The sequence below is a fragment of the Mustelus asterias genome, chromosome 12 (genome assembly GCF_964213995.1).
Source record: "Mustelus asterias chromosome 12, sMusAst1.hap1.1, whole genome shotgun sequence".
Taxonomy (NCBI): Eukaryota; Metazoa; Chordata; class Chondrichthyes; order Carcharhiniformes; family Triakidae; genus Mustelus; species Mustelus asterias.
The window spans coordinates 66,731,042-66,746,873 of record NC_135812.1 but is presented as its reverse complement, the minus strand read 5'-3'; positions in this window follow the sequence as shown (position 1 = coordinate 66,746,873).

The window sequence follows — 15,832 nt, the reverse complement described above, 5'->3', positions numbered from 1 at the left end:
AGAAACAGCATGGTGAGATTGGCACTAATTTCATACAAACATCTTTTAAGTAGAAAGCTATCAGCTCAGAACAGGTGAGTTATCTGGAAAGGACTGCAAAGAGACGCATAAGACCATAGGAGTAAGTTTTTTCCATCCTGCTGCGCTGCTTCCGTACTGGGGAGGAGGGGGGAGGGGGGGCGGGGGGCAGGTGGGGAGGACACACATTGAGGTGGGCTGGGGGGCATTGAGGCTGGCCCGGACACGTCGGGGGGGGGGGCAGCAATTAGGGCGTGGGGGATGGGAGGGCCAGCAATGCGGGGGTCAGCAATGTGTGGCCACTGCGCATGTGCCAATCTCAGCGCTGACAGTGGCCCGCTCAGCACTTTGCTGCCGGCCTTTCCAATGGGCCCACTCATTTTCAGCTTCACGCTAGTGTTCTCTGCAGTGCACTGTGTGTGGGAGATTGGGAGATTCATTTTGGGGGAGAATCGCCCACCCCATACATTTGTTGTCGGAAGTGTTTAATCAACCCAGAACAAACAATTCTCCTACTGTTCAATATTATCTCCGTTCATTATTGATGAATGGCTGATTAATTTTATATTGCTTTGGCAGATAGCACGGTTTATTTTGGGATTGCTGCATTGGTTATTCATGGCATCTGGAGACTGATCAAATGATTGTGAATTTGATTCACATCTGTTTCTGAAACCTTTACAGAGTGAAAGGCATCACTGATCGGGTGGATTTCTTGTTGATTTGCAGACAGGAGACCTCTACTTATATAATACCAGTGGGATCAGCGTCTGCCTGCCATGAGCCTTCAGTCTTGAAGCCAATGGCTACAGATCTGTGTATTTTTTCAAAGGTAGATAGGCATGCTAAGTTAAATTGGTGTTGCAGTAAGTGAATTCTTTATGAAGTCTGTATCCAGAGAAAAAATGAGTAATGTTTATATCATTTTCATGCATCAGGAAGCATGGACAAATAGGTATGTTATGCTGTTTGTTGCTTAAATATTTATCTTGTGTAAATAAAGCTTTCGGCGGCCCAGAACCTTCAGTTGAATTTGATAAGAGTGCAAATCCAGTCACCCTTTCCATTAAAGAAGCATTGCATGTTGGAACATGCTGCATTTCTGGAGGCATTTTTGCAAGTTTTTTTTGCTATGATCATTGTTTCTCACAGTTTTCTACCGAGGTGTTGGTGTCCTTCACTTGTAAACAGTTGAATGCTTTCTTACAAGAGTGGTCAGTAAGGCTGAACCTGAACAAATATATGACACAAGAGTTAAAAGTTTGTTATAGTTGCACAATCAAAATACATTCCTCTGTCTCTATTTGGAATGAGACTTGAAGTGTCTTAGAACTTATTTTTTGACTTTACTCCAAGAAGTGTTCCTTCTGGTCTAACCTGTTGGAATTTAAAGAAACACTCCTCCCAATTTTTTTATTTCTTCTTCAATTTGTTTAGATTGTTAATTGACTTTAACACATGCATTTCTGATTTCACAACAAACAGCTAAATGTCTATCTACAATGTTCAGGTTGTTCTTTATGAATGCATTCCTGGTTAACATGTTTGACATTACTTTCTGAAATACTACGATCACATGTAGTCTATAAATGGTTGACTGTTGAACTGTTTGAAGTTGACCCCATATTGGTAACAGTTATGATTTTTACTTAAGCATAAATGACTTCATAAATATAACATTTGAGCAGACAAACAAGAATTACCTAACCAGATTGTTCCATGGATAAGGCTGTGACATTGTCCCATGTACTTCCTGCAGTTTTTTTCTCATCCCTGCTAAATGCACTGCCCTGAATGTGCCCTAGACCCAGTAGTAATATCTTAAAACTATACTGCAGCAAAATTCATCCAATCACATTTCTCCCATGAGTGCTTCCCACTTCACCCAATCTTGCCATTCTACTTAATCATGAACATGTCCTGGTCCAGATCACCTCATCACCCCTCTTTGTTTTAGCCTTTCTACAAATTTCCTTTGTTTCTGAAAACCTGGAAACTAATAACCATTGTTTTGTTCATTCATGGGACATGGGTGTCACTGGCTGGCCAGCATTTATTGCCCATCAATAGTTGCCCATGAGAAGTGGTGGTGAGCTGCCCTCTTGAATCGCTGCAGTCCACTTGCTGTGGGTTGATCCACAAAGCCATTAGGGATGAAATTCTAGAATTTTGACTGAGCGACAGGGAAGGAACAGTGATATATTTCCAAGTCAGGGTGGTGAGTGACTTGGAGGGAAATTTGGAGGTGGTGGTGTTCCCATGGATCTGCTGCCCTTGTCCTTCTAGATGGAAGTGGTTGTGAGTTTGGAAGGTGCTGTCTAAGGATCTTTGGTGAATTGCTGCAGCGCATATTGTAGATAACACACGTATGCCACCGAGTGTTGGTGTGGAGGGAGTGGATGTTTGTGGGTTGTGCTAATCAAGTGGGCTGCTTTGTCCTGGATAGTGTCAAGCTTTTTGAGTGTTGTTGGAGCTGCACTCATCCAGGCAAGTGGGGAATATTCCATCACACTCGTGACCTATGCCTTATAGATGGTGGATAGACTTTGGGGAGTCAGGAGATGAGTTTCTCGCCGCAGTATTCCTAGCCTCTGACCTGCTGTTGTAGCCACTCTGTTTATGTGGCGAGTCCAGTTGTGTTTTTGATCAATGGTAACCCCAAGGATGTTGACATGGGCTGACTGAATGAATTCTAGCGTTAAAGAAATCCAAACTTAAACATCATTCTCTTTACTAATTCTAGTAGAGGATAAATAAAACTAGTTCAGCAAACATAATACTAAACTGCAACTGGACAAAGCTTGAATAAAGTAACAAAATGAGATTATATTTGATGAAATTTCCACAAATGGACCAGGCATGCCTACATACAAGGAGTGATGACAGATAATGCTAAAGATGGCTTCATGTTTCAAACTGGTTCTCCCTCACTTAGCCTACAATAACAAAATATGCATGATGATCAGTCACCTTCCATTCCAAAATAAAATAATCTAGTTCAAACATTCAAAATTAATGTGGAGTAAGTATGAATTAACAGGCAAACTATGATCGAGCATGCCACATCACACTTTAAATGGCATGTGACAAAGACCGATCCCAGAGCAATCCACCCAGATGTCAGTGTCCATTGTGAGTCACAAAATCTCATTAAATCTCTTATCTCTCTCATGAGGAATTTCAACATTTCACTTTCAAAGTTGGATTCGCTGAAAAGTCTTGGATTGTCTCAGTGACTGGCCACATGTTGATGGTTCAATCTCTTCTCCTGAGACTGCCTGGGTTTCACAAAGTTGCATTCCTGCCTCCATATGCTGGTTCAATTCCAACTCTTTCGCAGACCCTATTTTCACTAAGCTAGTGCTGTCCCCTTCTTTGGAAGGTTCTTTGGAACAGTATGTAGATAGCCCGACTAGAGAGGGGGCTATACTGGACCTAGTTCTGGGAAATGAGCCCGGTCAGGTCGTCAAAGTTTCGGTAGGGGAACATGTGGCAAATAGTGACCACAACTCTGTTAACTTTAGGATAGTAATGGACAAGGATGAGTGCTGTCCTACGGGCAGGGTGCTAAATTGAGGGAAGGCTGACTATAGCCGGATTAGGCAGGAATTGGTGGATGTTGATTGGGAGAGGATGTTCGAGGGTAAGTCCGCGTCTGGCATGTGGGAGTCTTTTAAGGAACTATTGATAAGGCTGCAGGATAGGCATGTGCCTGTAAAAAGGAAAGATAGGAAAGGTAGGATTCGAGAGCCGTGGATAACCAGGGAAATTGAGGATCTGATTAAAATGAAAAGGGAGGCGTACGTTAAGTCCAGGCAACTGAAAACAGATGGAGCTCTGGAGGAATACAGAGAGAGTAGGAAAGATCTCAAACGGGGAGTTAGAAGGGCAAAAAGAGGGCACGAGATGTTCTTGGCAGGCAGGATTAAGGAGAATCCTAAGGCATTCTATTCATACGTTAGGAACAAAAGAGTTGTCAGGGAGAAAATCGGACCTCTCAGGGACAAAGGAGGGGAATTATGCTTAGAACCCAAGGGAATAGGGGAGATCCTAAATGAATACTTTGCATCGGTATTCACGAAGGAGAGGGGCGTGTTAACCGGGAGTGTCTTGGAGGGAGGTGTTGACCCGTTAGAGAAAATCTCCATTACGAGAGAGGAAGTGTTAGGTTTTTTAGGGAACATTAAAACTGACAAAGCCCCAGGGCCTGATGGCATCTATCCTCGACTGCTCAGGGAGACGAGAGGTGAAATTGCTGGGCCTCTGACGGAAATCTTTGTCGCTTCTTTGGACACGGGTGAGGTCCCTGAGGATTGGAGGATAGCGAATGTGGTCCCGTTGTTTAAGAAGGGTAGCAGGGATAACCCAGGAAATTATAGGCCGGTGAGCTTGACGTCCGTGGTAGGGAAGTTGTTGGAGAGGATTCTTAGAGACAGGATGTATGTGCATTTAGAACGGAACAATCTCATTAGTGACAGACAGCATGGTTTTGTAAGAGGGAGGTCGTGCCTTACAAATTTGGTGGAGTTTTTTGAGGAAGTGACAAAAACGGTTGATGAAGGAAGGGCCGTGGATGTCGTCTATATGGATTTCAGTAAGGCATTTGACAAAGTCCCACATGGCAGGTTGGTTAAGAAGGTTAAGGCTCATGGGATACAAGGAGAAGTGGCTCGATGGGTGGAAAACTGGCTTGGCCATAGGAGACAGAGGGTAGTGGTCGAAGGGTCTTTTTCCGGCTGGAGGTCTGTGACCAGTGGTGTTCCGCAGGGTTCTGTACTGGGACCTCTGCTATTTGTGATATATATAAATGATTTGGAAGAAGGTGTAACTGGTGTAATCAGCAAGTTTGCGGATGACACAAAGATGGCTGGAATTGCGGATAGCGAAGAGCATTGTCAGGCAATACAGCAGGATATAGATAGGCTGGAAAATTGGGCGGAGAGGTGGCAGATGGAATTTAATCCGGATAAATGCGAAGTGATGCATTTTGGAAGAAATAATGTAGGGAGGAGTTATGCAATAAATGGCAGAGTCATCAGGAGTATAGAAACACAGAGGGACCTAGGTGTGCAAGTCCACAAATCCTTGAAGGTGGCAACACAGGTGGAGAAGGTGGTGAAGAAGGCATATGGTATGCTTGCCTTTATAGGACGGGGTATAGAGTATAAAAGCTGGAGTCTGATGATGCAGCTGTATAGAACGCTGGTTAGGCCGCATTTGGAGTACTGCGTCCAGTTCTGGTCGCCGCACTACCAGAAGGACGTGGAGGCATTGGAGAGAGTGCAGAGAAGGTTTACCAGGATGTTGCCTGGTATGGAGGGTCTTAGCTATGAGGAGAGATTGGGTAGACTGGGGTTGTTCTCCTTGGAAAGACGGAGAATGAGGGGAGATCTAATAGAGGTATACAAGATTATGAAGGGTATAGATAGGGTGAACAGTGGGAAGCTTTTTCCCAGGTCGGAGGTGACGATCACGAGGGGTCACGGGCTCAAGCTGAGAGGGGCGAAGTATAACTCAGACATCAGAGGGACGTTTTTTACACAGAGGGTGGTGGGGGCCTGGAATGCGCTGCCAAGTAGGGTGGTGGAGGCAGGCACGCTGACATCGTTTAAGACTTACCTGGATAGTCACATGAGCAGCCTGGGAATGGAGGGATACAAACGATTGGTCTAGTTGGACCAAGGAGCGGCACAGGCTTGGAGGGCCGAAGGGCCTGTTTCCTGTGCTGTACTGTTCTTTGTTCTTTGTTCTTTTGTTTGTCCCTGGGTTTCTCTGGACTTTAATTTCCCAATTGCACCAAATTATAAAAAGCTTTCAGGGTGTCACTGTCACCAGCACAGGACCAACAACCTTCTGTCAGCATTTCAACTCCTCAAGGACTTCTTCGACCCCAAACTGCCTGATGCGTACTAACACCTCCCTGGTCTTCTCTGTGAGCTGCAATGCTCACTGAGTTTTAAACTGCAACCAACCCGTCTCCCAGCAAATGCACAGGTACATTGAAACCAGATAACCTTCTTAAGCTCCGTCCATCTCCATAATAATGTAGCCTGTGCTGGCCTATTCTCAAACCTCATAACAGGACCCTACATTGGTAGAATTTCTCGCTTGGTACATACATTATCAAGTTTGTGGATAACCTTATATTGGGGGAAGGACTCTTTGGCCAATCAGATTAATGTTCCTTCTCCATAGTCTTCAGTGTTTGTATAATCCACTCCAGTCCCAAATCCTGGAAACAGTGCCATTTTAATCCAGATTCCTGGCTCCATTGCAGCCTTTTGAGAGTTTACTCAGAGTTTTTCAAAACAAGAGTCTGGGAAATATGAGTCCTTATCCATTTTCCTCATGGGCATTGCAGAGCTTCATTAAATTTGACATTTTCAAATTGTTTACGCAACTTTTTGTGGTGTCTCCCATTTGCCATCAATCAGATTATGCATTCATCTATCAAACTTCATCTCTTGATTCCATGCCATAATTGACCATCTCATGTGTCAAGCTACTTATTGCCCTGGTTTGTAGTTCAAGGGTCATTGAATGTGGTAAGAAAGAGTGATTCAGTTATGTTAAAGATAGCCTATATTTTGCCTTTATGTACTTGCTAAAGTCCTTCATACACTTATGACTGTGTGGCCAAATTCTGCTCCAACTCCATTTTTAAGTTTGCTAATGACTCCACCATGTTGGATCAGATCTCTAAAAATGAGAGATTCTGTGAAGTGACACAATGACAATAATCTCTCCTTCAATGTTAGTAAAATGAAGGAGATTCTCATCAACTTCAGGAAGCATACTGGAGCTCATGCCTCTGTCTATGTCAGTGGGGATGAAGTGGAAATGGTTAAGAGCTTCAAGTTTCTAGGTGTCCAGATCACCAATGGCCTGTCCTGGACTCTCCGCGCCAAAACAATAGTTAAGAAAGCCCACCAAAGCCTCTACTTTCTCAGGAGGCTAAGGAAATTTGGCATGTCTGCTACAAGATTCACCAATTTTTACAGATGCACCATTGAAAGCATCCTTTCTGGATGTATCACAGCTTGGCTCCTGCTCTGACCAAGACCGCAAGAAATTACAAAGGATTGTGAATGTAGCGCAGTCCATCACGCAATCCAGCCTCCTATCCATTGGCTGCGAGTACACTTCCCGCTGCCTCGGAAAAGCAGCCAGCATAATCAAGGACACCATGCACCCGAGGCATACTCTCTTCCACTTTCTTCCGTCGGAAAAAAGATATAGAAGTCTGAAATCACGTGGCAACCACCTCAAGAACAGCTGCTTCCCTGCTGCCATCAGACTTTTAATGGATCTACCTTATATTAAGTTGATCCTTCTCTGCCTCTGAGCTATAACTGTAACACTATGTTCTGCACCCTCTCCTTTCCTTCTCCCCTATGTACTCTATGAACAGTATGCTTTGTTTGTATAGTGTGCAAGAAACAATGCTTTTCACTGTATCCCAGTACATGTGACAATATCAAATCAAATCTTTAGTTGTCTGACTTGAAAAGTGAAGACAAAAATGCAGGCCAAATGCCGGTTGTGAATGGCCAATATGAAAAACAAGATCTTGGAAAACATGTGTTATGATACTGTGCCTTTAAGAAATATAGTTTAATCATGTTTCTCTGCAGGATGATTTTAGTCCCTGGGATTTTGTCAGAGCTGTGTTGTTTAAAGTTTATTTATTAGTGTCACAAGTAGGCTTAAATTAACACTGAAATGAAGTTACTGTGAAAATCCCCTAGTCGCCACACTGCAGCACCTGTTTGGGTACACTGAGGGAAAATTTAGCATGGCCAATACACCTAACCAGGATATTCTTCGAACTGTGGGAGGAAACCAGATCACCTGGAGGAAACCCACGCAGGCACAGGGAGAATGTGCAGACTCCACACAGACAGCGACCCAAGCCGGGAATCAAACCTAGGTCCCTGGTGCTGTGAGGCAGCAGTGCTAACCACTGTGCCACCGTGCCACCCCAGTTGTCTGCAACCGGTGCCTTTTATTGTTACTGAAGCAGTATAATTGGCATCATTTTGGTTTTATTTGTGAACTAGTGTTCTGTTGATTCAGTCTTCCCTGGGATGGCGGAGTAGAGCATGATTGGGGGTCATTGACAAGTCAGGTCATAGGGCTAGGAACAGCTATGTTTTCACAGAGAAGTCGAGTTTCAGTTTCGGTTTTCAGAAGCTTCTTGGATCTGAGAGAAATAGCAATGTTTTCCCCCTCTCTGGATTGGAGTTTTACTGTCTAAATGTTGCTGTTTTAGATGCTACTTTTGAGTTAAGGGAGAGTAGTCTCCCTCTTTTCTTCTCTCTGAAGTCTGGAGACTGGAAGCTGACAGGGAATGGGTTTACCTCTTTCAGGTTTGGCTGTTTTGAGGATATATCCTTCTCTCAGGATATATCCTGAAAACTGCTTCAATTTCTGTCCATGGGTGTTACAAAGCTGGAAATCCAGCATCATGTGAGCATACTTGTGTTTGTGCTAACTAATTCTGAGGAAGGGTGTATGTTTGTGGGATTTTGTTTTAAGTTGGTCCAACAAAGATAGCTAGCTGTTGAGACTTAAACTGTGTCATGTTTAAATCTTGTAATTGGTAAAAGGTATGGTAATTATTTTTGTTATATTCTAACTGTGTTCTTAAATAAACTTTGTTTGATAAAAGCTTCCTCGTGGGTCACTTGAATCATACCTAGACTGAAATACCTTATGCTCACCAATGCCAAAATCAAATGTAAAACTTAGGGTCTGGGCTAACTCACAAGCACCTTGGAGTTTCTGGCCTGGGTCTCAACACACGTCTAAAGTTAATAATGTCACTACTGCTTACGATCGATTCATTAATAAAAGAAAAATCACACCTAGGTTTAAATCAATGTCAAAAAAGTAAGATTCAATAAATGTTCACTTAAAAATCAAAACTGAAGCAGAAATAAAATTACAAAAAATAGTGATTTCTGGCTGTAGGCCTACAAAGCTTGACACCATCCAGGGCAAAGCAACCTGCTTTATTCGCATTTCCATCAACCACCTCCAATAGCCGCTCCCTCCATCACTGACGCAGTGGCAGTAGAGTGTACCATCTACAAGATGCATTGCAACAACTCATCAAGGCTCCTTAGAAAACATCTTACAAACCCATAACTTCTACCACCTAGAAGGACAAGAGTATCAGATGCAGGGGAACTCCACTGCCTATGAGTTCTCCTCTAAGTAACACACCATCTTGACTGATATCACTGTTCAGAACTATATCGCTGCTCTTTACTGTCGCTGGGGGAATATCCTGGAACTCCTAACATTGATCATCAGGAAACTTGACCCACCTTTAACTCACTTTGAAAGTCAAGAGAGCAAAATTCCAACAGCCTATCCTACTGTCGGAAACATATTTTTTGCCTGCTGCCAGATTAAGTGCCCCTGCCCCCCCAGATTCCCATTGATGGTGGGAGCAGATAATTCCGTCCCATGACTTTACTTATAAAACCCAAGATTGCATTTTCCTTATTGACTGCCCTATCACCTTCAATAATTTGTGCATATATAAAAAGAGTTATATCCCGCAGGTCCCTCTGCTTCTGCACCCCATTTGGAATTGTACCCTTTATAAATCACCTCCCCTCATTTTTTCCCTCAAACTGTATCACTTCACATTTCTCTGCATGAGATTTTTCTGTCACATGTCTGCCCCTTCTGCCATCCTGTCTACGTCTCTTTGAAATTTATCACTATTCTCTTCACATTTCGCAGTGCAGTACTTCCAAGTTTTGTGACACCTGCAGATTTTGAAGTTCTGCCCAGGGCATCCAAGTCTGGGTTAAATATATAGTCATGATGTGGAGATGCTGGCGTTGGACTGGGGTAAACACAGTAGGAAGTTTAACAACACCAGGTTAAAGTCCAACAGGTTTATTTGGTAGCAAAAGCCACACAAGCTTTCGGAGCTGCAAGCCCCTTCTTCAGGTGAGTGGGAATTCTGTTCACAAACAGAGCATATAAAGACACAGACTCAATTTACATGAATAATGGTTGGAATGCGAATACTTACAACTAATCAAGTCTTTAAGAAACAAAACAATGTGAGTGGAGAGAGCATCAAGACAGGCTAAAAAGATGTGTATTGTCTCCAGACAAGACAGCCAGTGAAACTCTGTGGGGGTTACAGATAGTGTGACATGAACCCAATATCCCGGTTGAGGCCGTCCTCGTGTGTGCGGAACTTGGCTATCAGTTTCTGCTCAGCGACTCTGCGCCGTCGTGTGTCGCGAAGGCCGCCTTGGAGAACGCTTACCCGAATATCAGAGGCCAAATGCCCGTGACCGCTGAAGTGCTCCCCAACAGGAAGAGAACAGTCTTGCCTGGTGATTGTTGAGCGGTGTTCATTCATCCGTTGTCGCAGCGTCTGCATAGTTTCCCCAATGTACCATGCCTCGGGACATCCTTTCTTGCAGCGTATCAGGTAGACAACGTTGGCCGAGTTGCAAGAGTATGTACCGTGTACCTGGTGGATGGTGTTCTCACGTGAGATGATGGCATCTGTGTCGATGATCCGGCACGTCTTGCAGAGGTTGCTGTGGCAGGGTTATGTGGTGTCATGGTCACTGTTCTCCTGAAGGCTGGGTAGTTTGCTGCGGACAATGGTCTGTTTGAGGTTGTGCGGTTGTTTGAAGGCAAGAAGTGGGGGTGTGGGGATGGCCTTGGCGAGATGTTCGTCTTCATCAATGACATGTTGAAGGCTCCGGAGGAGATGCCGTAGCTTCTCCGCTCCGGGGAAGTACTGGACAACGAAGGGTACTCTGTCCACTGTGTCCCGTGTTTGTCTTCTGAGGAGGTCGGTGCGGTTTTTCGCTGTGGCGCGTTGGAACTGTTGATCAATGAGTCGGGCGCCATATCCTGTTCTTATGAGGGCATCTTTCAGCGTCTGGAGGTGTCTGTTGCGATCCTCCTAATCCGAGCAGATCCTGTGTATACGGAGGGCTTGTCCGTAGGGCATGGCTTCTTTAACGTGTTTAGGGTGGAAGCTGGAGAAGTGGAGCATCGTGAGGTTATCCGTGGGCTTGCGGTACAGTGAGGTGCTGAGGTGACCGTCCTTAATGGAGATGCGTGTGTCCAAGAATGCAACCGATTCCGGAGAGTAGTCTATGGTGAGTCTGATGGTGGGATGGAACTTGTTGATGTCATCATAGAGTTGTTTCAGTGATTGTTCACCATGAGTCCAAAGGAAGAAAATGTCATCGATGTATCTAGTGTACAGCATCGGTTGAAGGTCCCGTGCGGTGAAGAAGTCTTGTTCGAACCTGTGCATGAAGATGTTGGCATATTGAGGTGCGAATTTGGTCCCCATGGCTGTTCCGTGTGTCTGGATGATATATCGGTCAAGATATATAGATTAAATATATAGATCAAGAAAAGCAGTGGTCCCAGAACTGACACTTGGGGAGCCCACTATATCCCTTCTTCCAGTCTAAGAAACAACTGGTCATTACTCCTTCCTATTTTCTATCAATTAGCCAACTTCTTATCAATGTTCCAACTGGGACTTTTATTCTATGAAGTTAGTCAAACATAGTGGGTTAGATTCTACAGCCTCCCAGCCACGTGTTTCCTGGCAGTGGAAGGCGGCCTGCTGTTCGACAGGTCCTTTCCTTGTCAATGGGATTTCACATTGATGTCACCTCACAGCGCCATGAAACCTGCAGACGAAGGTGCGCTGCCGGTGGGACCAGAGAATCCGCCAGTGTGAACGACCAGATGATTCCAGTCAAATTGTTTAAACAAACACATAATGATTACTACGTATTAGTCAATGTTCTTCCATGTGACAATCCACTTTATCTGGATTTATGGAGCTGCAATTTATGGCAGTGGCGGAGGAACAAAGTCAGTTGCCAGCCGGCAAACATGAACAACCCAGATTGGCCAGCAGATCTAGCAGTCCCAGGAGTTTCACAGCTTAGTAGTGGGCACTGCTGGGGCTGCAAGGATGAGCAGGAAGATGAGCGATGGCTGCTCGAGAGAGTTAAGTCTTGGGCTTTAAGAGAAGGGATGGTTTGGAGAGATTTGGCAAGAGTCACAGGGTTATGTGGGGCCAGAATTTGGAGAGCAGTCTGTGAGGGATGAAAGTGTGGGGAGGGGCGGTGGCCCTGAAGGATTACAAACACCCCCAAATGATGTACCACCTCCAAACCACCACCCCTCCCCCCGACTCCGCCACATACTTTCTGACTTTTTTCAGTTAGGCCTCAAGAATGGCTTTTCCACCTGCCCACACCAACTGGGCAGTGTAATATCCCGGTCAATTGGTTTGTTAACAAGCGCATTTGAATTTAATTATTTGTTCTGATATGGTGAGTCTGCTGTTGATTTTGTCAGTAAGGAGTCTAACAACACCAGGTTAAAGTCCAACAGGTTTATTTGGTAGCAAACGCCACTAGCTTTCGGAGCGCTGCTCCTTCGTCAGATGGAGTGGAAATCTGCTCTCAAACGGGGCACAGAGACACAAAATCAAGTTACAGAATACTGATTAGAATGCAAATTTCTACAGCCAACCAGGTCTTAAAGATACAGACAATGTGAGTGGAGGGAGCATTAAGCACAGGTTAAAGAGATGTGTATTGTCTCCAGACAGGACAGTCAGTGAGATTCTGCAAGTCCAGCAGGCATGCTGTGATAGTGTGACATAAACCCAACATCCCGGTTTAGGCCGTCCTCATGTGTGCGGAACTTGGCTATCAGTTTCTGCTCAGCGACTGCGCTGTCGTGTGTCATGAAGGCCGCCTTGGAGAACGCTTACCCGAAGATCAGAGGCTGAATGCCCGTGACTGCTGAAGTGCTCCCCCACAGGAAGAGAACAGTCTTGTCTGGTGATTGTCGAGCGGTGTTCATTCATCCGTTGTCATAGCGTCTGCATGGTTTCCCCAAGGTTCTCCAAGGCGGCCTTCACGACAGCTCAGAGTCGCTGAGCAGAAACTGATAGCCAAGTTCCGCACACATGAGGACGGCCTAAACCGGGATGTTGGGTTTATGTCACACTATCAGTAACCCCCACAGCTTGCCTGCTGGACTTGCAGAATCTCACTGGCTGTCCTGTCTGGAGACAATACACATCTCTTTAACCTGTGCTTAATGCTCCCTCCACTCACATTGTCTGTATTTTTAAGACCTGGTTGACTGTAGAAATTTGCATTCTAATCAGTATTCTGTAACTTGATTTTGTGTCTCTGTGCCCCGTTTGAGAGCAGATTTCCACTCCATCTGACGAAGGAGCAGCGCTCCGAAAGCTAGTGGCGTTTGCTACCAAATAAACCTGTTGGACTTTAACCTGGTGCTGTTAGACTCCTTACTGTGTTTACCCCAGTCCAACGCCAGCATTTCCACATGCTGATTTTGTCAGCAGCCCACCAATCCCATGCTAGACAGCTCAAGGGTGGGTGGGAAGAGAGTCTGGGCACTCCTCGTATTTTTTAAAAATTCATTTGTGGGACATGGACATCGCTGGCTGGCCATCATTTATTGCCCATCCCTAGTTGCCTGAGGGCAGTTGAGAGTCAACAACATTACTGTGAATCACATGCAGTCCAGACCAGGTAAGGATGGCAGATTTCCTTCTCTAAAGGACACTAGTGAACCAGATGATTTTTTCCGACAATCGACAATGGTCATCAGTAGATTCTTAATTCCAGATATTTTTTATTGAGTTCAAACTCCGCCATCTGCCATGGAGGGTTTCGAACCCGGATCCCCCAGAACATTAGCTGAGTTTCTGGATTAATAGTCTGGTGATAATATCATTAGGCCATCGCCTCCCCATGCTGAAAACATGCTGCAGCACAAGGCTGTAAAATCCAGCCCAAGTCCCATAGAAATTTCCCAGATCTGTAATTTGGCTGACTGGCCTTTGGTTTCCAAGCTTATATCTCTATCCATTTTTAAACAGGCATCTAATGTTGTCAACACTGCAGTCCTTGGGTATCCCATCATGTTGAAGGGGAATTGAAAGAGTGTAGCCAACTCCTATTTCCATCCTTACTTCTTTCAGCGACCTGAGATGTATCCCATCTGGACCAGGTGTGTTTTCTTTTGCTTTGAGCACTCTATTTAAGCATTTCTTAACCATTTTATCCTATCCAAATTCTCTATTACATTTTACTGACCATTAGCAAAGACAAATGCAAAGTATTCATCACGTACATCAACCATGCCTCCACAAGAAGATTTCCTTTTATGTCCTTATTGGGCCCCAACTTTCCTTTGATTATGCTTTTATGCTTGATAATGCTTATAGAAGAGTTTACGATTCCTTTGTATGTTACCCCCTACTCTTTTCTCATGCAATCTCTTTGCCCCTCTTATTTGCTTTCTCAGTTCACATCTGAACCATAGAACCATAGAACCATAGAAAATTACAGCTCAGAAACAGGCCTTTTGGCCCTTCTTGTCTGTGCCGAACCATTTTTTGCCTAGTCCCACTGACCTGCACTTGGACCATATCCCTCCACACCCCTCTCATCCATGAACCCGTCCAAGTTTTTCTTAAATGTACCACTTTATCTGGCAGCTCATTCCACACTCCCACCACTCTCTGTGTGAAGAAGCCCCCGCTAATATTCCCTTTAAACTTTTCTCCTTTCACCCTTAACCCATGCCCTCTGGTTTTTTTCTCCCCGAGCCTCAGCGGAAAAAGCCTGCTTGCATTCACTCTATCTATACCCATCAAAATCTTATACACCTCTATCAAATCTCCCCTCAATCTTCTACGCTCCAGGGAATAAAGTCCCAACCTATTCAATCTCTCTCTGTAACTCAGCTTCTCAAGTCCCGGCAACATCCTTGTGAACCTTCTCTGCACTCTTTCAACCTTATTTACATCCTTCCTGTAACTAGGTGACCAAACGTTCTGTAATCAACCTCAATCTCTATTGAATGATGAACCTGACTTATATCATGGTTTCCTATTTCACTTAAATCTCTATTTCTTTAATCGTACGAGGAACTCAAGCTTTCTAAACTCTCAAACCGTGTACAATTCTGGACACCCAATTATAGAAAGGATATTATTAAACTAGAAAGAGTGCAGAAAAGATTTACTAAGATGCTACCAGGACTTGATGGTTTGAATTATAAGGAGAGGCTGTATAGACTGGGACTTTTTTCTCTGGAGCATAGGAAGCTTAGGGGTGATCGTACAGAGGTCTATAAAATAATGAGGGGTATAGATCAGCTAGATAGTCAATATCTTTCCCCAAAGGTAGGGGAGTCTAAAACTAGAGGGCATAGGTTTAAGGTGAGAGGGGAGAGATACAAAAGGGTCCAAAGGAGCAATTTTTTTCACACAGAGGGTGGTGAGTGTTTGGAACAAGCTGCCAGAGGTGGCAGTAGAGGCGGGTACAATTTTGTCTTTCATAAAGCGTTTTGTCAGTTACATGGGTAAGATGGGTATAGAGGGATATGGTCAAACGCGGGCAATTGGGACTAGTTTAGTGGTGAAAAAAAATGGGAGGCATTGTCAAGTTCGGCGCCGAAGGGCCTGTTTCCATGCTGTAAACCTCTATGACTCTATTTATATCCCTTTCCTATCTCCCTCCTAGCAATGGGTCTAGTATGTAACTGAACCATCTCATTGGTTTGTAGTTTTCTGTCATTTTGTTTATTATTTTGCCTCACAATCTTTGTTTCCAGTCTACCTGAGCCAGTTTCCTTTCCAACTCCAAAGATGTGTGGGTTAGATTGATTGGCCATGCTAAATTGCCCCTTAGGGATGAGCAGGTTACATGGAGCTACAGGATAGAGCCTGGGTGGGATTGTTGTC